We start from the raw sequence: 25974 nt of genomic DNA, 5'->3' as shown, positions 1-25974 counted from the left end.
GCTTTATCTGTTAACAGCAGCATCCCCTTTTCTCTGTGCAAACCAGCTAACATTACACATCATGGCTAGCACAAAAAGAAATCTTGATTTTCTTTCCCCACTCACCATACCACACACGGAGGAGGCTGTTCTTAGACAAGCCCAAGATCAATCCAGTCATGCAGAACTAATGGCAGACTTCTTTGGATTTCACTATAGGAAATCATCCCCAAAGACTGACAACTAAACATTTCTTGGTTGTATTTGGACTTGTTACCAATTCATTGTCATCAGGAGAATTTTAATTTCATGTTCTCTTCTTTGAGAGCAGGATAACTTGTACAAAAATTTAAAGAATTACATCATTCCTCACTCCTCCCTAAAAAACACCCCCAATGCAGATTTTCTATGATCCATTGAGTTAAATGCTGAGCTCGGTCCTGGATAACATGCAGCATTGACTTATGTTTGACCCAGTGTCCCCCAGTCTACCAAAGAGGGTTGTTGTGAGCATGAACGAAGGAAGGATCAAGAAGCACTTTGTATAGTTAAAGTGTCATGTAAATGATTCATTATGGATTTCACTTTACATCAAGCGACATAACACATGAAGACTGCAATGGCACATTTCATATTTAATAAGGAAGGACATGGATGTATTTAAAGCAGTCTGAAACTGCCAACAGAAATTTCCTGCCTGCCACCATGAAAGCAGAATCAGAATCCCCTGGAGTCTTGCTGCAAAATGTAGGTCAAGCTCACCTCAGAGTACTGCGTGCCTCCTTCATGGCTGATGTAGCCTCTGAGAAGTTGAAGAGAAATGACAGGCAAGAAAACGGTGGTAACTGACACGGGTGGGAAAGATGCTGAGTATTGCAGCAGAGTTTATATTCTGGAACCAAATTAATGCTACAGCAATAGGGAACACTGGAAAAACAATGAATCCATATTTTGGGAGAGGAATGATTTATGCACTAATGCAGCAAGGGTCCATGGGTAAGGCAGCTCCAATGCACACAAAGGGGCTCTGATTTACAGTATGTTCACTGTTACGCCATGTACGCCTTCAAGTTGCATCAAGGATCTGCTCTTTTCATTAAGGGGGGGGGCAGTCCATAATGTGTATGAATAAGGGCAGACATAAGGCTTCAGACTGGAGCTAGTGTAGTGTAGTACATAAGAACATAAGAGAAGCCATGTTGGATCAGGCCAACGGCCCATCAAGTCCAACACTCTGTGTCACACAGTGGCAAAATTTTTTATATACACACATACACTGTGGCTAATAGCCACTGATGGACCTGTGCTCCATATTTTTATCTAAACCCTTCTTGAAGGTGGCTATACTTGTGGCCGCCGCCACCTCCTGTGGCAGTGAATTCCACATGTTAATCACCCTTTGGGTGAAGAAGTACTTCCTTTTATCCGTTTTAAAAGATTTTAAAAGATTTGTGGATGTTCTCTCCCCTCATTGGTGGATCTGTATAATATGGCATGTAAAAGGAAGATACAAATGATCCTAAAGGACCATACACATCTGGGCCATTTGCTTTTTGAGATCTTACCGTCAGGTAGACGATATAGAGTGTTGAAGGCTAGGACAAACAGATTTAAGGACAGTTTCTATCCAAGTGCTGTGGTTAGGTTAAATGCAGGGTTATGAAGGATTATCTGTTTTAGATGTATTTAATGGTTTTAATGGTTTTATGAATGTTTAATGGTTTTATGAATGTTTATTTAATGGTTTAATGGTTTTAATGGTTTTATGAATGTTTATCCGTTTTAGATGTATTTAAATGGTTTTAATGGTTTAAATGGTTTAATGGTTTTAGATGTATTTAAATGGTTTATGAATATGTGTGTTTGATGTGTTGGTATGTTTGTGGAAGAGCACCTCATTTCGTTGCTCTCTTTTTGTTGAGAACAATGACAATAAATTCATCTATCTTTAACCTGTCTGCTCAGCAATTTCATTGAATGCCCACGAGTTCTTGTATTGTGAGAAAGGGAGAAAAGTACTTCTTTCTCTACTTTCTCCATCCCATGCATTATCTTGTAAACCTCTATCATGTCACCCCGCAATCGACGTAGTAGTTAGCTTATCAGGCTAGGATAAGGGAGAGCCAAGTTCAAGGCCCCACTCTGCCACAATGTTGATGAGTGAAGTCCCTCTCTCAGCCTAATTTATGCCATGGGGTTGTTGTGAGGATAAAATGGAGAAGGGATAACTGTGCATGCTCCCACCCTGAGCTTCTTGAACGAAGGGTATACTAGTCAGATAAGATTTAGCATGGTGATTCTGAAAAGCTTTCAGGTACTTCTCAGGATCCCAATGAAAACAGTAGGAAATCCTGACGAGCTGAAGATTCCCTTGATGTTTTTGTACTGAAGAGGTAATCCAATTTCCAGTTTATGCATTAAAATGTAAACTGAAAAGCATTTTGCTGCTTCACCTATTTAAATGGCTGTAGCAGCAGTTTTGAAGAAACCCTTGTGTGCATTAAACTGTTAGAATATAGCTACACAGAGAAGGTAAAGGCAGCATTTGAATTTTAATCTGAAGCTATTCAGTAATTTTCCTTTGCAGTAACCAAAAATAATAAAAGATGGTGGTTCTGAAAGAGAAACCTATTGGGTTAAATGTAAAAAAATCAATTTGCCTTGGAGGCACAGAAGCTTAGGGAGGATCCTGAGCCTCTAAATTTCCTGGTTAAGGGCAAAGTGCTATTCAGATGATTTGACTCTAATAGTAACAAGAGAAAGAAAAATTACTTACAAAAACAAAATGGTATTTTACATGACATATTAATGTAGGTACATTTAACATTGTGAATAGATTAACTTAAAAGAAGATTAACTCGCTGCAACTCCAAGCCCATGTGAGAGAGAAGAAAAGAGGTATATAAAATAAAGCAGAAGGCAAGCAATGGTCAAAGAGGCTCAACATCTAACTGATGAGAGGGTGGGGCCAACTGCCAAGTGAATCTGAGTGAGAGAATTCCCTCTGACATCCTCTTGCATGATTCTCCACTCTTCTGCAAGCAGCCTGGGTGACTAGGGTTGCCAGGTCTGTGTTGAAAAATACCTTGAGACTATGGCGGGTGGAGTTGGAAGAGGGCAGGGTTTGGGGAGCAGAGGCCCCTCAGCATAGTACAATGATAGAGTCCATCCTTCAAAACAGCCATTTTCTCCAGTGGAGCTGAGCTCTGCCAGGTGGAGATAAGTTGTAAAAGTGGGGGATCTCCAGGCTCCACCTGGAGGCTGGCAACTCCATGTGACCTTGGGCAAGCCACAGTTCTCTCAGTCAGAGCTGTTCTCTGAAATCTCTCTCAGCCCCACCCACCTCACAGGGTCTGTTGTGGGGAGAGGAAGAGAAGGAAAGCCACTCTGAGGCTCTGAGTGAAGGGCAAGGTATGACTCCAATCTCTTCTTTTCTTCTTCTTCATCATGCAGTTACAATATCTCATCCCCGTTCTTAATGTCACATGCAAGAATTCTCAAGTTTCAGTTTATCTCATAATTTTTCATATTGGTCAGGATGTCAGCTACCATCTCTTCTGTTGAACAGTACTCCAGTACTGTTATGCCCTTCTCATGCACTAAGTGAAGCTTCATACTAATGTGCTTAGTGCATGCAGCCATTTTTTCCCATGACTGATAAATCTTGATGCAACTCTGGTTGTCTTCTTTAAGTTGAATTGGCCTTTGCTCATCAAAAGCCAATTCATTTACTGTATTCAGTTACTGTAAGAGTTATGTATAGCCTCACTCCCTGACATTTTGTGGTTGTCTCTGCCTCCTGCAGCAGCCATTTTGTGGTTGTGCTCACTGCCCTGCTCATCAGCTCCAAAGTCCTCCAAAAACCGCTTGTGGGGAGGGCAAATTACAAATCCAAAAAAATAAAAAATAAAAACTGGCCTAGCCACAACAGTTCTCTGCATGGTTCAGCAGATGCTATATATTCAGACTTTGTGGAATACAAATTTACTGCAGTTTGCTTTCTACTAGCCCTGAATATTGGACCACCTCCATACAAGAACAAGTACCTACTTGTTGATTTATAATCTAATCTAATCTTCTGTCCAGTCTACATCTGTGTAAACAACTAATTTTGGATTATTAGTGAATGTCAGTTTTAGTTTAAAATTTAAAGTTTGTTTTAGATACCTAATCAACGTTTTTACTTCAAGCCACTCTTTTTTGCTAGGTGCACTTGTCTTTTTACTAAGGATTCCAACACTGGTTGCAATATTGGGTCTGCTATTGGTGTTTAGATATAGAAGTTTTCTTATAGTGTTTCTATACTTATTGTCTTTATGTAAAGGCTCACTTATTTCAGAGTTCTTAAGAAAGTCAGTTTCCATAGGTGTTGCCACTGTGTTGGCATTTTCTATCCTCTTGCATGCAGAGTTACAATATCCAACAAAAACAGGATGGTAGACTGATACAGCAAGGTTCTTATTGTTCTGTTTTAGAGGTTCAGAGGTTCTTATGTTTAGAGGTTAATTCCTAAAATGATACTGCTGGATAATTGCTACTTTGACATAAACCAGTCCTCCTTCCCAAAACTTGCCTGGCTTCTTGTCATACACTGCCTACAGTTGGATTAAGATGGATAGCCATGTTAATCTGTCTGTAGCAGGAGAAAAGAGCAAGAATCCAGCAGCACCTTAAAAATTAACAAAACTACAACAATGAAAAAAATAATTTCATTAATAGTGATTTAGTAACTTGGCCACCATAAATGCTTGCCAATGGGTGCTCTTGTGTCTATAGGATCCTGGTCAATTGTGGGCACTACTGCTGTGTACCATGCTTGATTATTCTCCCCTTCTGTTTAAAATATTTTTCTCACTACTGTACCAGGATACAAAGAACCCCTTGAACTTTATTCTACTTTGGAAGGCTGTAGTGTAACATTCCGACAGACCTCTGTTCTATATGTTTTATCATCTTATTGTTTTAAATTGTTGTAAATTGATGTTTTAAAGCTAAACCTATGTTAGATTTTATATGTTGTAAACTGCCCTGAGCCACTTCGGTGGGAAGGGCGGGATATAAATTGAAATATAAATAAATAAATATGTGGAAGCCACTTTTCTCTGAGAAGTTCCTATACAGCAGGGACAATGCTTAAATGAGCCAACTGAATGAGCAGGAGCCAATGAAATGGGTCATTCTCATGGGATTGGCACCTCCTCCAGGAGAACTGCATACTGATTCTATGGTGAGGACCTCTGTGAGCAGTCCCTGCCACCTGTTGCACAGGTGTCATTTACAGAACTAGGGTACTCTTTGAAAGGCTACAAAATATACATACACATATGTGGTGAGAATGCACATCTCAGTATGTATATTCACATATACTTTCTTCAGTGTGAATGCAAGGGAACATGGGAGTAAGCAGATCCTCCAGTGGTCCCTATTTATTCACATCATTCCAAATTTCCTGGTATATATCCATGGTACATCATTACCCTGAAAAGTACCCATGACTGCCATTTTGCACCAACTCAATACATGCCCTTACATCAGTTTTTCAGACTGATTTTAAAATAACAGGAGCAACAGAAATTTAATTCCCACTGAACAGTACAAAAGTACCTTAGTTTTCTCTTTGACACTGAGTAGTTTTCTATTTAAAAACGACAAAGTTTCAAGATAAACTGCATTCAGTATAAGCTGAATTATCCTGAAACTTTGTTCTGCCGCTGCTTTCCGCCATGTAATGAGTGCTACAATTGTTACTCCATGGCAGTGAGTATGTCAACACTGCCCTGTATAGTAGAATGATTTTAACATATTATGTAATAGTATAAGGTATTTATTTTGTTTTAGATTAATTAATTTACCAACAAAGAAGGAGCCTTAAGAGATTAGTCAATGGAGCAATGTAGCTCAATGTGAGACAATGGCAACATAGCCTTCCTGGGCCAGCATGACAGGAGATAAAGGACTAAGAAATTTACAAAGCCCTTGATAAAGAACTCTGGTTTGAAACTGGACTATATAGGAAAAATAACCCATTGGGTTTATATTCTCTGGCTACGCAGTTGAGAATCACTATTTTATGCTCCATTGATATAATGTGGATGACTGTTGAAGAAGAAGAAGATATTGGATTTATATCCTGCCCTCCACTCCAAAGAGTCTCAGAGTGGCTCACAATCTCCTTTACCTTCCTCCCCCACAACAGACACCCTGTGAGGTGGGTGGGGCTGGAGAGGGCTCTCACAGCAGCTGCCCTTTCAAGGACAACCTCTGCCAGAGCTATGGCTGACCCAAGGCCATTCCAGCAGGTGCAAGTGGAGGAGTGCGGAATCAAACCCGGTTCTCCCAGATAAGAGTCCGCACACTTAACCACTGCACCAAACTGGCATGACTGTTCATGCAGTTATTGAGCTCTGATATTGTCATAGATAGTCAGTCTGAAATACAGACACGTAATTTTGTAGCATATTATTTATCGTACAGTATAAGAACATAAGAACATAAGAGAAGCCATGTTGGATCAGGCCAACGGCCCATCAAGTCCAACACTCTGTGTCACACAGTGGCAAAAATTTTATATACACACATACACTGTGGCTAATAGCCACTGATGGACCTGTGCTCCATATTTTTATCTAAACCCCTCTTGAAGGTGGCTATACTTGTGGCCGCCACCACCTCCTGTGGCAGTGAATTCCACATGTTAATCACCCTTTGGGTGAAGAAGTACTTCCTTTTATCCGTTTTAACCTGTCTGCTCAGCAATTTCATCGAATGCCCACGAGTTCTTGTATTGTGAGAAAGGGAGAAAAGTACTTCTTTCTCTACTTTCTCCATCCCATGCATTATCTTGTAAACCTCTATCATGTCACCCCGCAGTCGACGTTTCTCCAAGCTAAAGAGTCCCAAGCGTTTCAACCTTTCTTCATAGGGAAAGTGCTCCAGCCCTTTAATCATTCTAGTTGCCCTTCTCTGGACTTTCTCCAATGCTATAATATCCTTTTTGAGGTGCGGCGACCAGAACTGCACACAGTACTCCAAATGAGACCACACCATCGATTTATACAGGGGCATTATGATACTGGCTGATTTGTTTTCAATTCCCTTCCTAATAATTCCCAGCATGGCGTTGGCCTTTTTTATTGCAAATGCACACTGTCTTGACATTTTCAGTGAGTTATCTACCACGACCCCAAGATCTCTCTCTTGGTCAGTCTCTGCCAGTTCACACCCCATCAACTTGTATTTGTAGCTGGGATTCTTGGCCCCAATGTGCATTACTTTGCACTTGGCCACATTGAACCGCATCTGCCACGTTGACGCCCACTCACCCAGCCTCAACAGATCCCTTTGGAGTTCCTCACAATCCTCTCTGGTTCTCACCACCCTGAACAATTTAGTGTCATCCGCAAACTTGGCCACTTCACTGCTCACTCCCAACTCTAAATCATTTGTGAACGAGTTAAAGAGCATGGGACCCAGTACCGAGCCCTGCGGCACCCCACTGCTTACCGTCCTCCACTGCGAAGACTGCCCATTTATACTCACTCTCTGCTTCCTATTACTCAGCCAGTTTTTGATCCACAAGAGGACCTGTCCTTTTACTCCATGACTCTCAAGCTTTCTAAGGAGCCTTTGATGAGGAACTTTATCAAAAGCTTTCTGGAAGTCAAGGTAAACAACATCTATTGGGTCTCCTTTGTCCACATGTTTGTTCACCCCCTCAAAGAAATGTAACAGGTTAGTGAGGCAAGATCTTCCCTTGCAGAACCCATGCTGAGTCTTCCTCAATAACCCGTGTTCATCAATGTGCCTACTCATTCTGTCCTTGATAATGGTTTCTACCAACTTTCCCAGTATTGAAGTCAGACTGACTGGCCTGTAATTTCCCGGGTCTCCTCTGGAGCCTTTTTTAAAGATGGGGGTGACATTTGCTACCTTCCAGTCCTCAGGAACGGAGGCAGATTTCAATGAAAGATTACAGATTTTTGTTAGAAGATCCACAAGTTCAACTTTGAGTTCTTTCAGAACTCTCGGATGTATGCCATCCGGACCCAGTGACTTATTAGTTTTTAATTTGTCTATCAGTTGTAGGACTTCCTCTTTTGTCACCTCAATCTGACTCAGGTCTTTCAATACCCCTTCCAAAATTAGTGGTTCTGGGGCGGGCAAAAAGTTCTCATCTTCCACAGTGAAGACGGAGGCAAAAAATTCATTTAGCTTCTCAGCCATTTCCCTATCCTCCTTCAGTAATCCTTTTACCCCATGGTCATCCAAGGGCCCCACTACCTCCCTGGCTGGTTTCCTACTTCTAATATATTTGAAGAAAGTTTTATTGTTGGTCTTTATGTTTTTTGCAATATGCTCCACATAGTCCCTTTTTGCCTGCCTGATCACAGTCTTGCATTTGATTTGCCACAGCCTGTATTCCCTTTTACTAATCTCACTTGGACTGGTTTTCCACCGCTTAAAGAAGTCCTTCTTACCTTTTACAGCTTCCATTACTTTGTTTGTTAACCACGCAGGCCTTTTCTTATGCCTGTTTGTGGCTTTCCTAACTTGTGGTATGTATTTTATCTGAGCTTCTAGGATTATAGTTTTAAATAGCACCCAAGCTTCCCCAAAGGTTTTGACCGTATGTACCTTTCCTTTCAGTTTCCTCCTCACATGCCTCCTCATCTCAGTGTATTTACTCCTTTTAAAGTTAAACGTGGTTGTGGCGGTCTTTTTGGACAACTCCCTATTTATACAAAAGGTGAAATCAATAACATTATGGTCACTGCTCCCAAGTGGCGCAATCACTTTTACATCTCTCACCAAGTCTTGGGCATTACTTAGGACCAAATCCAGGATCGCCCCACCCCTGGTAGGTTCTGAGACCATCTGCTCCATAGCACAGTCATTGAGAGCATCAAGAAACTCAATCTCTTTCTCTCGACCAGAACACATATTGACCCAATCAATCTGCGGGTAGTTAAAATCACCTATTACGACACAGTTTTTACGTTTAGCTGCTATCTTTAAGCCTTCCATCATATTATAATCGTCCTCTCTCTTTTGATTTGGTGGGCGATAACAAACTCCCATAGTTAAATTTCCTTTTGGGCCCTCTATTTCAACCCAAAGCATTTCTAAAAGTTAATCTAATTCTCTGACCTCAGTCTTACTGGATTGTATATCCTCTCTGACATACAGAGCCACCCCACCTCCAGCCCTTCCCTCCCTATCTTTCCGATATAGCTTATATCCAGGAATCACCGTGTCCCACTGATTCTCCTCATTCCACCAAGTTTCTGAAATTCCCACAATGTCTATGTTTTCTCCCAGCCTCCCTGCCACAGAACACACAATCTACAGATGCCAGCTCTCCAGCCCTGCCCCAAATAACACGGGGAGAGCTGGCCAATCACAACAAACCTGCTGGTTCTGGGTCTCTCACCCAGGTGCCAGCCTCCCTGCCACAGAACACACAATCTACAGATGCCAGCTCTCCAGCCCTGCCCCAAACAACATGGGGAGAGCTGGCCAACCACAACAAACCTGCTGGTTCTGGGTCTCTCACCCAGGTGCCAGCTTCCTTGCCACAGAACACACAATCTACTCTATAAAAACAAGAAAGTGACCCAGCCCACACACACCCTCGCCAACCCCCACACCAACCAGAGGTAATTTTAAAAAAACAAAACAAAACCAGCAGAATCACAAAAGGCCAAGCAAAACAACTCAAGTGTTTAAAAAGTGGCCTTTCACCAATAAGAAAACTTAGGCCAAATCAGTCAACAACACCCCCCACCCCACCCCCAAACCAGAAAAAGTGACAACAGGGAAAAAAAGGCCAAGCAAAGCAACTCAAGTTTTTAAAAAGTGGCCTTTCACCAATAAGAAAACTCAGGCCAAATCAGTCAACAACAACACCCCCACCCCTAAAACCGGAACCAGGAAAAGGGGGACAAAAGTGGCCTTTTAAACAATGAAAATTAGGCCAAACAGCACCCCCCCCAATAACCTGAAGAGAAAAGTAACACAGCAGCAACACAACATAGCAGCAACAAATCAAACACTGAAACAGTAAAAAACTCAACTTTTAACAATACAGAAACTCCCCCCCCCCCCAAAAAAAAACCCCTTCACCCTAACCCCAAGAAATCCAAGCCACCCAAATCAGGAGAAGTAAAAGGACACTGCACTTTTAAAAGTCCTCTCACTAAATTAAGATATGGGCAAATTAGCAAACCCCCCCCCAGCCCCCCCCCCAGCAGAACCTAACCCCAACCCCAAATAGGCTACCCTACCCACCCAGTACTCACCCACCCAAATCTGGACAAGTAAAGGGACTCTAGTCCTTTTACCAACAAAAACTAAAACAAGAACCCCAAAACTGTCTTACCTTGTCTTCTCTGAGTCCAGGGAAGTAAGGCTGAGTGAGAGAGCAGCAGGCAGCAGCAGCTGAAGCCAAGGGCCAGCCACCACCAGCAGCACAATCTCTCTCTCACACACCAAGCCACACACCAACACAGCAATGGAGGAGTCCAGCAGGAAGACTCCTTAAAAAGGTTCTCTGGCCCTACAGAGAGCAATTTCAAAAAATAGCACTGCTCTCTGATTGGCCAGACAACAGTGCTTACTTGGATACCCAAGTAAGCAAAAGATCAAAATAACAACAATGTAGCTGATGGCTGGGCCATCAGCTACACAACAGCCCTGCAAAGCATGCATTTGTAATGCATTTTGCAAATGCATGCTTTGGATTGGCTGCTGGGGCTCCTCTTCCTCCTCCCCCCCTCCCTGATCCCAGGGAGGCTATGGGAGAGGCGGGAAGAGGCTACTAAAGGCGGGAAAGTACTAGGCAAGCAGCTCTTTTGAGGCTGCAGAAGCTACTTTCCCGCCTTTTGCTTTGACAGCCGTATACTTCCGAATAGCTATTCGGAAGCATACGGCGAGCCGTATTCGGCTGCCGCATAATAGGCGGCAATGGGAATCGGCTACAGCCGATTCCGTATACAGCCGAATCAGTGTTGATTCGGCTGTATATTCGGTTCAGCCAGACAACAGCTATTTCCCTTCCCAGAGCACCACGGCCCACACAAAGGACCTCTGTCTTCACTGGGTTCAACTTCAGCCCACTCAGCCTGAGCCATGTCGCAACAGCCTGTAAGGCCCCGGTCGAGATTCCCTGGGGCGGAGTCGGGCCAGCCGTCCATTAGTAGATAGAGCTGGGTGTCATCTGCATATTGATGGCAACCCAGCCCAAACCGCTGGGCAAGGGGGCGCATATAGATGTTGAACAACATCGGGGAGAGCACTGCTCCCTGAGGCACCCCACAATCCCGTGTGCGCCTCCGGGACCGCTCACCCCCAATAGCCACCCTCTGTCCCCGACCCAGGAGAAAGGAGGAAAGCCATTGCAAGGCCGACCCCTCAACCCCAATGTCAGTGAGGCGGCGCGTCAGTAGCCGATGGTCGACTGTATCGAATGCAGCCGACAGATCTAACAGCATCAGCACCGCAACGCCGCCTCGATCCAGTTTAAGTAATGATGATTCTGGTAGAATCCTCCTGATCAGAATAGGTCATAATGGGGGGAAAATGTTGCTTGGGAACATATATGCACCTAACGAAAACCAGGAAAATTTTTACAAAACTCTTCACCAGAAAGTTGTTGAATTTGACTACCAAAATCATTGTTTTGTTGGTGACTACAATGCCGTTTTTGACTTGGAAAAAGATAAGAAATTTGGAAAAAAGAACGCCAAAAAATCACGTCGCCAACTTCCTAGAGCTTCTTGCAGAATGGCAGATGAGTTAAATCTAATTGATGCATGGAGAATGAAAAATCCCCAAACCAAAGATTTCACTTTTTATTCAGATATGCATAAATCTTGGTCTAGGATTGATACGGCATGGATTTCAACATCATTAGCGCGGTCACTGGAAAAAGCAAGTATTCTAACAAGAACGTTTGCAGATCATAGTCCAATATAAATTATATTACAGAGTAGGATAAATAGGCCTCGATGGACTTTAAATTTGCAGATCTTGAAAGAAGAAGCATTTATAGAAGAAGCAAAAAAAGAAATAAAAATGTTTTTTAAGTATAATTTGGAAAAAGATACATCCATGCAAATAATCTGGGATGCTTTAAAAGCTGTTTTTAGAGGTATTGCGATAAGATACTCCTCAAGAATGAAGAGAGAAAGAACAGAAAGGTATAATCAACTGATAGAAAAACTAAGCAAACAAGAGAATATTTTAAAAGTGAAAGATACAAAGGAAATTAGAATGAAAGTTAAAAATACTCAACATCAGATAAATCTATTATTAAACGAAGAATTAGAGAAAAAACTGAAGTGGGCAAAGCAAAACTACTTTGAAAATGCAAATAAAACTAGCCGATGGCTGGCGTTTAAATTAAGAAAAGAAAGAGAAAGGAAAATAATTAGATCGTTAAAGAATGAAAATCAAGAGGAAGTTACCCAAAGACCACAAATTGAGGGAATTATTAGTCAGTTCTATCAAAAGCTGTATAAGAAACAGGAAAAATCGGAAGCACAACAAGATGAGTATATTAAATATGCCAATATAAAGCCAATTTCAAGGGAACAACAAAAAATCCTAGATAGTCCAATAACAATGCAAGAAATTGTAGATGGGATAATAATTCAGAAGAGTGGGAAAACGCCAGGACTGGATGGTATACCGGCGGAATTCTACAAATGTTTTGAAGACATTTTACTGGATCCATACAAGAGAGAAGTGATAAAAAAAAATCTAAAGCTCCAGACTCTTGGAATGTTGCTTTAATTTCATGAATACGTAAAGAAGGGTCAGAACCAACAGAGATTAAAAATTACAGACCAATTTCCCTCCTAAATACAGATTATAAAATTTTTGCGACTATCCTGTCGAGTAGACTGAAGAAAATTATATCAGAAGTTGTACACGAAGACCAAACTGGTTTTATACCGAAGCGACAAATGAGCCAGAATATAAGATATATATTGAGCATATTGGAATACTATCGAGAACATCCTGGAAAGCAAATGGCATGTATTATGTTAGACGCTAAGAAAGCTTTTGATAACGTGAACTGGAACTTTATCCTAAACGCTATCGGATGTGGAGAAAATTTTAGTAAATTAGTAAAGGCTATTCACTCCACTCAAAAGGCTAAAATAAATATTAATGGGAATCTTTCAGAACCTATACATATTGAACAAGGTACCAGACAAGGTTACCCGCTTTCACCTCTCCTCTTTGTTTTAGCATTGGAGTTTCTGATCAACACGATACGAGAAGACCAATAGATCAGAGGTGCGAGTATAAAGGGCGAAAGCTTTAAAATACAAGCCTTTGCAGATGACATGTTATTCATCCTAGAAGATCCCATACACTCAATTGAAAAATTTAAAAAGAGATTGGAACAATATGGGGATGTAGCAGGCCTCAAAATAAATTATAAAAAAACTAAGTTCCTTGCGAAAAATATATCACAAAAGCAAATTAGCGAATTGGAAGAAAAATTGGGTATTGGACATGAAAAAAGAGTAAAATACTTAGGCATTTACTTGACAGCAGAATTGAAAAACTTGAAACATGACAATTTTGATAAGATCATGAAGGAAATAAAATTTGATTTAGAAAGATGGAATGATCAGCAAATTTCCTTATTAGGAAGGATCGCGTAGATTAAAATGAATGTGCTACCCCGAATTCTCTTCCTATTTCAAATGATTCCCATTGTAATCCCAACAGTTTATTTTCAACAATTGAACAAGATAATAAGTAACTTTGTATGGCAAAATAAGAGGCCCAGAATAAAAATGAAGATACTATAAGAGGGGGGTTTGCATTACCAGACTGGCAAACATATTACAAGGCGTGTGATTTAACTTGGGCTAAGGATTGGCTTTTATTAAAGAATAAGAGATTGCTGATATTAGAAGGGGCAAATCTAATAAGGGGGTGGCACTCATATATCTGGTACCAACCCCCCCCCCAAAAAGAATAGTGTATTCTTTAGACACGAAATAAGAAAGTCAATCTAAAAAATGTGGATAGGAGTAAAATCCCAATTCTACAAGTACACGCCTGTATGGCTATCTCCGATAGAAGCATCAACTCATCCAAACCTCTTTCAGTGGAAACATAATCTTAATTATGGGGCCTTATTAGATGATAAAGGGCTGGAACACCTTCCCTATGAAGAAAGGTTGAAACGCTTAGGGCTCTTTAGCTTGGAGAAACGTCGACTGAGGGGTGACATGATAGAGGTTTACAAGATAATGCATGGGATGGAGAAAGTAGAGAAAGAAGTACTTTTCTCCCTTTCTCACAATACGAGAACTCGTGGGCATTCGATGAAATTGCTGAGCAGACAGGTTAAAACGGATAAAAGGAAGTACTTCTTCACCCAAAGGGTGATTAACATGTGGAATTCACTGCCACAGGAGGTGGTGGCGGCCACAAGCATGGCCACCTTCAAGAGGGGGTTAGATAAAAATATGGAGCAGAGGTCCATCAGTGGCTATTAGCCACAGTGTGTATGTGTGTGTGTATATACATATATGTATATATATATGTGTGTGTGTGTGTGTGTATATATATATATATATATATATATATATATGTATGTGTGTGTGTGTATATATGTATATATATATATACGTATGTGTGTGTGTGTGTGTATATATATATATATGTGTGTGTGTGTGTGTGTGTGTGTGTATATATATATATAATTTGGCCGCTGTGTGACACAGAATGTTGGACTGGATGGGCCATTGGCCTGATCTAACATGGCTTCTCTTATGTTCTTCTGTAATTTACAACTTGATGAAAAATCCCTAGATTGGTGGATTAAATTACAAATTAGATCAAGATATAAAGCAGACAAAGAAATAGGTTTTCTTAAGAAACTTAACGAATTTGATATTTTAATTTTAAGTACTGATCAGAAGCTGATCTCCAAAATCTATAATTGGCTTTTAGAGGTAAGAATGCAGGATGAAGTAGTTAAAGAAACCTGGGTAAGATGGATGCAGGACTTTGGCTATAACATAGAATTAGTGGAATGGGAAAAAATTTGGAAAGAGAATCTCAAATTAACTAAATCGGTTATATTTAAAGAAAACATCTACAAGATGGTATATTGTTGGTACTTCACGCCTGAGAAACTAACTAAAATTTATCCTAACTCTTATAACAAATGGTGGAAATGTAATAGGACAAAGGGAACTCTATATCATTGTTGGTGGCAATGTGAAAAAGCCAAAAAAATACTGGGGCCAGATTCACACATGGGCCCAAAAATATTGAAAATAACAATACAGCATACACCTGAACTATATTTGTTAAATATATGTAAGAAGATTATCCCCAAAATAACTAGAAAACTTCTATTATGTATAGTAACTGTGGCTAGATTAATATATGCTAGATATTGGAAAACTCAGCAAGTACCAGGGAAGGAGGAATTTTTGCAAAAATTATATGAAGTAGCAGAAATGGACTTTTTAATGACTAAACTGAGAGAAGGGAATATAGAGAAATGTAAAGAAACTTGGAAACCGTTATATGATTGGGCAAAAGTGTATGATAACTGGAATGATGGAAAATGATTTACATATTGTCACAAACCTTAAGCTCCTTTTTTTTTGTTATATGTTGTGTTAGTTTATTATTATTCTTGTTTTGTCTTTTTGTCAAGTGTTTTTATTTGTTATTTGGTTTGTTTTTTGTTATATCCAATAAACTTCAATTAAATTGAAAAAAAAAACAAAAAACAAAATTTGCCATACACAGTGTTTGTAGGTTTTTTTTGATAGTTTGTGTCACTTTGGTACTGAGTAGTCTTCTAGCTCATTAATGTCAGTGATATACCAGGGGAAGGAACAGAAAATCAGGTAGAAACTATTGATGGGTGTTCACACCTTATGCAATATTGTGTGTAGTCCATATTTTTTCATTCCTTTTTGTGAAAAAAATATGGATCTTATTTTCCATTTTTGTCCTCCCCGCTTCACAGAATATATATCCCACTACCATTTTGCATGGGGATATCACCTATATACTTGTTCAGTGCTTGCTCATGGATCCTAATTATGAATATTGTGAAATCATCACCATAATGTTAAAACTATGTGCATGATGGGAGATAGTTCATTTTTTTTTAAATGAGAGAGTTTACTGACCTCAGGAAGCTACACAGAAATAGTCTATTTCTAAGTTGCTTGAGCCAACGAGCTTCACTGAACGTGTATTGCAACAGTGAGATTTTTTTGACAGTCAAAGAATTTGATATGAAAAGAGAAATCAACCAGACTATGGCTGCAATCCTGCCAGCGGTCAGACTACTAAAATTCCACTGACTTCAGTGAGATTTAAATAGCTTAGCTCAGTGCAGGTCTGGTACCACAGTATGACCTTGCAGTGATTCTGAAGGATTCTTTTTCCACATTCAGCTGCTGGCAGATTTGAAACCCTTAATAGTACTGTGTTCCCCATAAAATCCTATCTGCATAGGCAAAAGCAGGTCTCCTTCAGCAAAAGGACTGTACACTGTATTGGTCAAGCCACACCTGGAATATTGTGTGCAGTTCTGGAGGCCTCACTTCAAAAAGGATGTGGGCTGAATGGAGCGGGTGCAGAGGACAGCAATAGGATGATCAGGGGTCCTATGAAGAAAGGCTAAGGGACTTGGGATTGTTCAGTCTGGAGAAGAGGAGGTTGTGGGGACATGAGTGCTCTCTTTATTTAAAGAGCTATCACTTAGAGGAGGGCAGAGAGCTGTTCCTGTTGGCAGCTGAGGATAGGACTTGCAATAATGGGTTTAAATTAAGGGCAGGAAGGTATGGGCTAGATATTACGGGGGGGGGGGGGGACTTTTTTGCAGACAGAGTTTTTCAACAGTGGAATCAGCTACCAAGGGAAGTGGTGAACTCCCATGTAAATAGAGAGCCAGTTTGGTGTAGTGGTTAAGTGTGCGGACTCTTATCTGGGAGAACCGGGTTTGACTCCCCACTCTACACTTGAACCTGCTGGAATGGCCTTGGGTTAGCCATAGCTCTGGCAGAGGTTGTCCTTGAAAGGGCAGGGGCCAAGAATCCCAGCTACAAATACAAGTTGATGGAGTGTGAACTGGCAGAGACTGACCAAGAGAGAGATCTTGGGGTCGTGGTAGATAACTCACTGAAAATGTCAAGACAGTGTGCGTTTGCAATAAAAAAGGCAACTCCATGCTGGGAATTATTAGGAAGGGAATTGAAAACAAATCAGCCAGTATCATAATGCCCCTGTATAAATCGATGGTGCGGTCTCATTTGGAGTACTGTGTGCAGTTCTGGTCACTGCACCTCAAAAAGGATATTATAGCATTGGAGAAAGTGCAGAAAAGGGCAACTAGAATGATTAAAGGGCTGGAACACTTTCCCTATGAAGAAAGGTTGAAACGCTTAGGGCTCTTTAGCTTGGAGAAATGTCAACTGCGGGGTGAAATGATAGAGGTTTACAACATAATGCATGGGATGGAGAAAGCAGAGAAAGAAATACTTTTCTCCCTTTCTCACAATACAAGAACTCGTGGGCATTCGATGAAATTGCTGAGCAGACAGGTTAAAACGGATAAAAGGAAGTACTTCTTCACCCAAAGGGTGATTAACATGTGGAATTCACTGCCACAGGAGGTGACACAGAGTGTTGGACTGGATGGGCCATTGGGCTGATCTAACATGGCTTCTCTTATGTGAGCCCTCTCAGCCCCACCCACCTCACAGGGTGTCTGTTGAGGAGAGAGAAGGCATAGGAGATTGTAAGCCGCTCTGAGTCTCTGATTCAGGGAGAAGGGCGGGGTATAAATCTGCAATTCTTCTTCTTCCTCACTAGCTGTCTTTAAGCCACAGCTGGACAAATTCTTGCCAGGGATGTTCACCTGCATTGAGCAGGTGGTTGGACTAGATGGCCTGTATGACCTCTTTCAACTCTGTGATTCTATGATTCTTCCTGCCTTTCCTCATTTCCATCTTAATTTATTATTTGCTGTTCTTTCTGGGCTGGCCTATTCTCCCATGTAAATAATTTCAGAGGGGTAGCCATATTAGTCAGTTGATGCAAAATTAAACAAAAGTCCAGTAGCATATTAGGAGGGGAGAGGGTTAAAGACTTCTTTGTAATATGTCAAAGTCACTGCTTTTTATTTTGTTATTCATGGCCATAAGAGCATACTAGCAGAACTGGCAGACTGAAGAAGAAGATGGGAAGTAACTAATTAATATAGAAGGAGAAGGAAGCGAGGAAATTTTAAAGGGACAGTAGGCTGAAAAAAACATAAGAACATAAGAGAAGCCATGTTGGATCAGGCCAATGGCCCATCCAGTCCAACATTCTGTGTCATACAGTGACCAAAAACAAAAACAAACAAAAAAGCATCCCATTGTGCTTTAACTGCCCACATGGAAGAGCCTGGAACTGTTTCAATGGGGGGGGGGGGGCGGAATGCCATAAACAAGGTCTGAAAACAGCAGAATGCAATGGGTTGGCTATAACATCATCTGGATTGCTTCCAAAAATTGGATGAATTAATTGTGTCAGCTTCAGACTCAATAGTTAGTATGGATCCAGTTTACAATGGAAACGGCGTTTCTGCTCCTTTTTGCTTTATTAAAAATTTACTAATTGATTGATTTATGAATGGTTATAAGCTTGCTTTTTCCTGACAATGGTGGAACCCAAGACAGGTAACAAAATAAAAAAATAATAATAAGAGATCAAATACCAAGCCAATTAAAACAACCGAAGCAGAAATAAAATACAGCCAGGAAAGTCCGCATTAAATGAATATCATTTCCCAGAGCCAATCACCAATAATTAATTAAGCATAATATTCCTTTTTTTGTTGTCCTGACTTAAACACTTTTTAAAAGCCTCCCAGTGCTTTTCCGAGTTGTTCCCTTTTGCAGTTCTTCTGAAAAGCCAGTAAGCTGCAAACCTTCCTCATTTCTTCCAGGAGACTGTTCTGTGGTAAGGAAGTGGTTACTGAAAAATCCTTTGTATGGCAAGAAGTGAAAGAGGCTCTGGAGCAAGCCAATCTGAGTGGTCCCTGCTACAAGCCAGAGCCGCAAGAGTTACTCAGCTGAGCATGCAAACAATGGGGATTCGCTCACCCATTGTTCCCTTCTGAAAACTGGCAACTGTAATAAATAAATAAATATACTTTTAATTTATACCCTGCCCTCCCCGCCTAGGCAGGCTCAGGGTGGCTAAGGGATGGGAAAAGAGAATGGATGTAAAGGCAGCAGTTATTACTGCTGGTGAAGTAGGGTTGCCAGGTGCCCCCTGATCACTATGGAGGACAGAGCAAGGCGAGGACAGAGACTTTAGTGGGGTACAATGCTATAATGTCCACCCTTCAAAGCATTCGTTTTGTCCAGGGGAAAGAAACTGATTTCTGTAGTTTGGCTTAGCCCCATCATCATAGGAACGCCAGCCTCCAGATGGGACATGGGGATCCCCTGGAATTGTAGTTCATCTCCAGACTACAGAAATCAGTTCCTTTCCCCTGGACAAAACGAATACTTTCACTTCTTGCCATACAAAGGATTTTTCAGTAACCACTTCCTTACCACAGAACAGTCTCCTGGAAGAAATGAGGAAGGTTTGCAGCTTGCTGGCTTTTCAGAAGAACTGCAAAAGGGAGCAACTCAGAAAAGCACTGGGAGGCTTTTAAAAAGTGTTTCATAAGTCAGGACAACAAAAAAAGGAATATTAATTATTTGTGATTGGCTCTGGGAAATGATATTCATTTAATGCGGACTTTCCTGGCTGTATTTTATTTCTGCTTCGGTTGTTTTAATTGATTTGGTATTTGATCTCTTGTTATTTTCTTTTATTCTGTTACCTGTCTTGGGTTCCACCATTGTCAGGAAAAAGCAAGCTTATAACCATTTATAAATCAATCAATTAGTAATTTTTTAATAAAGCAAATAGGAGCAGAAACGCCGTTTCCATTGTAAATTGGATCCATACCAACTATTGAGTCTGAAGCTGACACAATTAATTCATCCAATTTTTGGAAGCAATCCAGATGATGTCATAGCCAACCCATTGCATTCTGCTGTTTTCAGACCTTGTTTATGGCATTTCCCCCCACCCCCCCGCCATTGAAGCAGTTCCAGGCTCTTCCATGTGGGCAGTAGGGTGGCCATAATATCTGCAGGCCAGCCAGGGACACCTTGAGGGGGGAAAGAATGTGTGTGCGCGGAGCGCACGCGCCGTCGGAAACAGGAAGTGACGTCACTTCCGGTGACGGCATGCCACCGCCGGAAACAGGAAGTGACATCACTTCCTGTGACATCATTTCCCCGTGCTACCTGCCGGAAGCAGGAAGTGACATCACTTCCTGTGACATCATTTCCCCCAAATGACATCATTTCCCCCAAATGCCACTGCTGGAAACAGGAAGTGACTTCACAGCACTTCCTGTGACGTCCCCCAAAATCCCCCAAATATCACCGCCGGAAACACCAAGATTATTTATAGAGAGGGAAAGGGGGAAATAAAGTTAAATAAAACTCTTTTTTTACTTTTTTCAAAGTGAGAAGACTAGAGAGAACGGGTTCCACACTGAGAAGCCAGTCAGATTCCAGTGAGATTCCAGTGAGACTGTGCTGCATAATGCAGCCTATTTATTTTGTCTTGTTTGCTCTGTTGGCTCTATCTGCGCCACCTTCATCACTTTCGGGGTGTGGATCCCCCAGTGGGGTGGTCTCCCGACTCCCTCCGCCAGCTGTTTCTGATAGCCCTGCGCCCCCTCTTTAATTTGATATGTGTCCCGTGCGGGTGCCACCCTCCCGCCGGGAGATGCCACAAAATGAGCCCCGTTGAGGCTTATGGCGGCAGGGCTCGGGGGAAGCGAGCTAGACTGCTGTTCTTTTGAGGGGTTATAGAGTGTTTCGAGCCCGTCCCTGTGGCATCGGTCCCATCGTTGTGGGACCCAGGGGGCCGGCGCAGCGGCCCGCCGAAGCAGCCTGTCACTAATAACACAGGTCAAGATGCAGGACAGGACCCGGAAGTGACCGACAGGGGCGCAGGGCTATCAGAAACAGCCGGCGGAGGGAGTCGGGAGCCCACCCCACTGGAGGATCCACACCCCGAAAGTGATGAAGGTGGCGCAGATAGAGCCAACAGAGCAAACAGGACAAAATAAATAGGCTGCATTATGCAGCACAGTTGAGAAAGTGCCTTATCCCATATACTGATGAAGTAAATACAGGATTTGAGAACAAAATTGCACCAGAAGACACAAACACAAAGCTCCCTTACACTGAATCAGTGCTTGGGTCCACCAAAGTCAGTATTGTCTACTCCAGGGGTGGCCAGAGTTGCTTAACAAAAGAGCAACACAGAATAAAGGTCAGATGTTTGAGAGCCGCAAGACATGAACATCAGATATTTGAGAGCCACAGAAGGAAGAAAGGAAGGAAGGAAGGAAGGGAGGGAGGGAGGGAGGGAAGGAAGGAAGGAAGGAAGGAAGGAAGGAAGGAAGGAAGGAAGGAAGGAAGGAAGGGAAGGAGGGAGGAAGGAAGGAGGGAGGGAGGGAAGGAAGGGAGGAGGGAGGGAGGGAAGGAAGGAAGGAAGGAAGGAAGGAAGGAAGGGAAGGAGGGAGGGAGGGAGGAAGGAAGGAGGGAGGGAGGGAGGGAGGGAGGAAGGAAGAAAGGAAGGAAGGAGGAAGGAAGGAAGGAGGGAGGGAGGGAGGGAGGGAGGGAGGGAAGAAGGAAGGAAGGAAGGAAGGAAGGAAGGAAGGAAGAAAGGAAGGAAGGAAGGAAGGAAGGCCAGCCGCCCCCTCCCGCCAGCCGCCCCCCCGCTTTCGGCCCCCTCCCTCCCTGCCTGCCTGCTTACCTTCTTCCAGGGCGCGGGTGGCGGCCTCCCCTCCGGGCGGGCGGGCTGGCCAGGAGGTGCAGTGGCGGCTGGTGCTGCTGGCGGGGCTGGCGGCGGCTGAGGAGGCGGCCGAGCCCACCGACCCTGGGCCTCCCGCTATGCCGCTGCTGCTGCAGGCGCTGCCGGCCCGCTCCCGCCGGGCCTGCAGGGAGGGCGGGGCAGAGCACCTCGGCCTCCTCGCCGCTCGGACCCCCTCCCCCCTCGGCGGGGAGGCCGCAGCCAGGCCGCCAGGCCTGCAGGGAGGGCGGGGCGCCTCGGCCTCCGAGCTTGAGCTGGCAGCCTGGCTGCGGCTGCCTCGCCGAGGGGGGAGGGGGTCCGAGGAAGGAGGGAGGAAGGAAGGAAGGAAGGAAGGAAGGAAGGAAGGAAGGAAGGAAGGAAGGAAGGAAGGAGGGAGGGAGGGAGGGAAGGAAGGAAGGAAGGAAGGAGGGAAGGAAGGAGGGAGGGAGGAAGGAAGGAAGGAAGGAAGGAAGGAGGGAAGGAAGGATAAAAGGAAGTACTTCTTCACCCAAAGGGTGATTAACATGTGGAATTCACTGCCACAGGAGGTGACACAGAGTGTTGGACTGGATGGGCCATTGGGCTGATCTAACATGGCTTCTCTTATGTGAGCCCTCTCAGCCCCACCCACCTCACAGGGTGTCTGTTGAGGAGAGAGAAGGCATAGGAGATTGTAAGCCACTCTGAGTCTCTGATTCAGGGAGAAGGGCGGGGTATAAATCTGCAATTCTTCTTCTTCCTCATTAGCTGTCTTTAAGCCACAGATGGACAAATTCTTGCCAGGGATGTTCACCTGCATTGAGCAGGTGGTTGGACTAGGTGGCCTGTATGACCTTTTCCAACTCTGTGATTCTATGATTCTTCCTGCCTTTCCTCATTTCCATCTTAATTTATTATTTGCTGTTCTTTCTGGGCTGGCCTATTCTCCCATGTAAATAATTTCAGAGGGGTAGCCATATTAGTCAGTTGATGCAAAATTAAACAAAAGTCCAGTAGCATATTAGGAGGGGAGAGGGTTAAAGACTTCTTTGTAATATGTCAAAGTCACTACTTTTTATTTTGTTATTCATGGCCATAAGAGCATAATAGCAGCATTCTGCACTAGCTGTAGTCTCCGGGTTTGTATCAAGGGTAGCCCCATGTAGAGCGCATTACAGTAGTCTATTCTTGAGGTGACCGTAGCATGGATTACCATCGCTAAATCGTTGTGCTCCAGAAAAGGAGCCAGCTGCCGTGCCCGCCGAAGATGAAAAAAGGCAGATTTAACAGTGGCTGCTACCTGGGCCTCCATTGTAAGGGAGGACTCAAGGAGCACGCCTAAACTCCTGACCTTAGGGACCGAAGTTAATGGCACCCCGTCAAGAGTCAGCAGATGGATCTCTCCCCTTGGACCACCCCGACTCAAGTAGAGAACCTCCGTCTTTGTCGGATTCAGTTTCAGTCGGCTCAGCCTGAGCCAAGATGCCACGGCTTGTAGAGCCAGGTCTAGATTTTCCGTGGTACAGTCGGACTGGCCACCCATCAATAGATAAAGCTGGGTGTCATCCGCATATTGATGACAACCCAGTCCATACCTCCTGACAATCTGGGCAAGGGGGCGCATATAGATATTAAATAGCATCGGGGATAGAACCGCTCCCTGTGGCACCCCACAACTAAGAGAGTGCCTCTGGGATACTTCCTCCCCGATCACCACCCTTTGTCCCCGATCTTGGAGAAAGGAGGTCAGCCACTGTGAGGCAGATCCCTGAATCCCCGCATCGGCAAGGCGGCTAGTCAGTAGCTGATGGTCAACCGTATTGAACGCGGCTGACAGATCTAATAACAGCAGCACCACTGAGCCGCCCTGATCCAGATGTCGCATGAGGTCATCTATGAGGGCGACCAGAACCGTCTCCATCCCGTGACCTGGCTGAAAGTCGGACTGGAATGGATCCAGTGCGGAAGTGTCCTCCAGGAACCCCTGTAGCTGAATTGCCACCGCCCGCTCTATAACCTAACCCAAAAAGGGAAGGTTCGATACCGGCCGATAGTTTGCCAATACGACCAGGTCCGCTGATGGTTTTTTTAAGAGAGGGCGGACCACTGCCTCTTTAAGAGGCATGGGAAAGATCCCTTCTACTAGGGACCTGTTGACAATACTTGTAGTGGTTCACGCAGCCACGTCTGGCTCGCTTTTATAAGCCAAGACGGGCACGGGTCCAACCTACAAGTCGTAGGGCGCACAGCTACAAGGATCCTGTCGACCTCCTCCAGGCTGAGTGGAGTGAAAGAATCCAAAATTGGACCAAAAGACGCGCTTGGTGCCTCAAGTTCTTCTACTGTATCAATTATGGCGGGTAAGTCGCGTCGGAGCGACGAGACCTTATCTGCGAAAAAACTCGCAAAAGCCTCACAGCCTATTTCCAATTCTCTAATATTTTGTTTGCCCTGCGGCAAATTTGTTAATGACCGAATTATGCTAAACAATTCGGTGGCTCAATGGTAGAGCATCTGCTTGGAGCAGAAGGTCCCAGGTTCAATCCCTGGCATCTCCAAAAAAGGGTCCAGGCAAACAGGTGTGAAAAACCTCTGCTTGAGACCCTGGAGAGCCGCTGCCAGTCTGAGAAGACAATACTGACTTTGATGGACCCAGGGTCTGATTCAGTATAAGGCAACTTCATATGTTCATAATTGTGCTGGGCGCGAGGTCGCAAATGCAATTCTGGACGCAAAGTAAGCCTTCTTTGCGGCCTGAACTGCCATCTCATAGGTCCGCATAAGTGACCTATATGATGTTCTCGTAGCTTCGTCGCGAGTATGTCGCCATTGTCTCTCTAATCGTCTTAATCGCCGTTTCATTGATCGCAGCTCCAGGGTATACCATGGAGCGGATCGTGATCGAGGATGAAGAGGACGTCGGGGAGCGATTTCGTCGATGGCCATGGAGAGCTGGTCATTCCAGATCTCCACTAGCTCATCTAACGAATCGCCAGAGGGCCAGGGATCCCACATGGCCATTTGAAGCCGCAACGGGTCCATCTGGCCACGCGAGCGAGCTAAAACCTGCTCACCGCCTAAACGGGATAGGGGCGGCATGTTCACACGAGCCTTCAAGGCCTGGTGGTCAGACCATGGCACTGCCTCGGCAGATATCTGATCCACCACTACTCCCGCCGCAAAGGTCACGTCTAGTGTGTGCCCAGCCTGGTGCGTGGACGCTGTTATATATTGGGAAAGTCCCAGTGCTGCCATGGAAAGCACTAGGTCCGTCGCCCGAGTGGAAGTCACGTCCTCGGCAGCATCACAAGAAGTTGCAGTTGTTTCCAAATTAGAAAGTCTGTAATTACCACAAGATGCAGAAAGAGGGGCAAGAGAGTGCATGTCCAAGGATTTTTGGATACATTCCCATCACAAGCTATACCAGGGGAGTCGAATTCATTTGTTATGAGGGCCGGATCCAAAATAAATGTGACCTTGCTGGACCAGGCCATGTATGTCATAAAATATAATGCCAGGTAGTGAAGACATAAATTTTATAAAGGACACAGACAAACACAATTAACAATTTTTTAAAAACTTAAAACATTTAGCACTCATTGGTCTTAAAGGTGCTTTCTTTGTATCTCTCCCATGTGATGAGAGAACTGGGCAGTTTTCCTTCTTTCCTCAGGGGACCGGGGGGGGGGAACCTCAGCTAATAGAAGGAAGAGAGGCTTGGCTCAGTAGCTCTGCTGTGCAATTGAGAGAGCCTGGCAAAGCAAGCTATTTCTCCCCCCCTTCCTCCCCAAGTGAGGAGTCTTAGCCAATGGAGAAAATAGAAAAACAGAGACTTTGCTCTGTAGCTCCTGTGCTATTGAGCAAGCTTGGCAAGGCAAGCTGTGACGTAGAAGGAAGAAAGAGAGATGAAGAAGAAAGCAGGTGACAGCTAGTTGCTTGGAGGCCTGATAGGAGCACCCCGGGGGCCTGATTTGGCCCCCAGGCTACATGTTTGACACTCCTGAGCTATACAGTGGCCTAATTATAGTTACCCCATTGACATCAATGAACTTGGAAAGGTGTAACTCTGTTTAGGATGGGACTAATATTTTTGTAGAA

This window comes from Heteronotia binoei, chromosome 1, assembly GCF_032191835.1.
Source record: "Heteronotia binoei isolate CCM8104 ecotype False Entrance Well chromosome 1, APGP_CSIRO_Hbin_v1, whole genome shotgun sequence".
Lineage (NCBI taxonomy): Eukaryota > Metazoa > Chordata > Lepidosauria > Squamata > Gekkonidae > Heteronotia > Heteronotia binoei.
Note: the sequence above shows the minus strand (reverse complement) of the source record.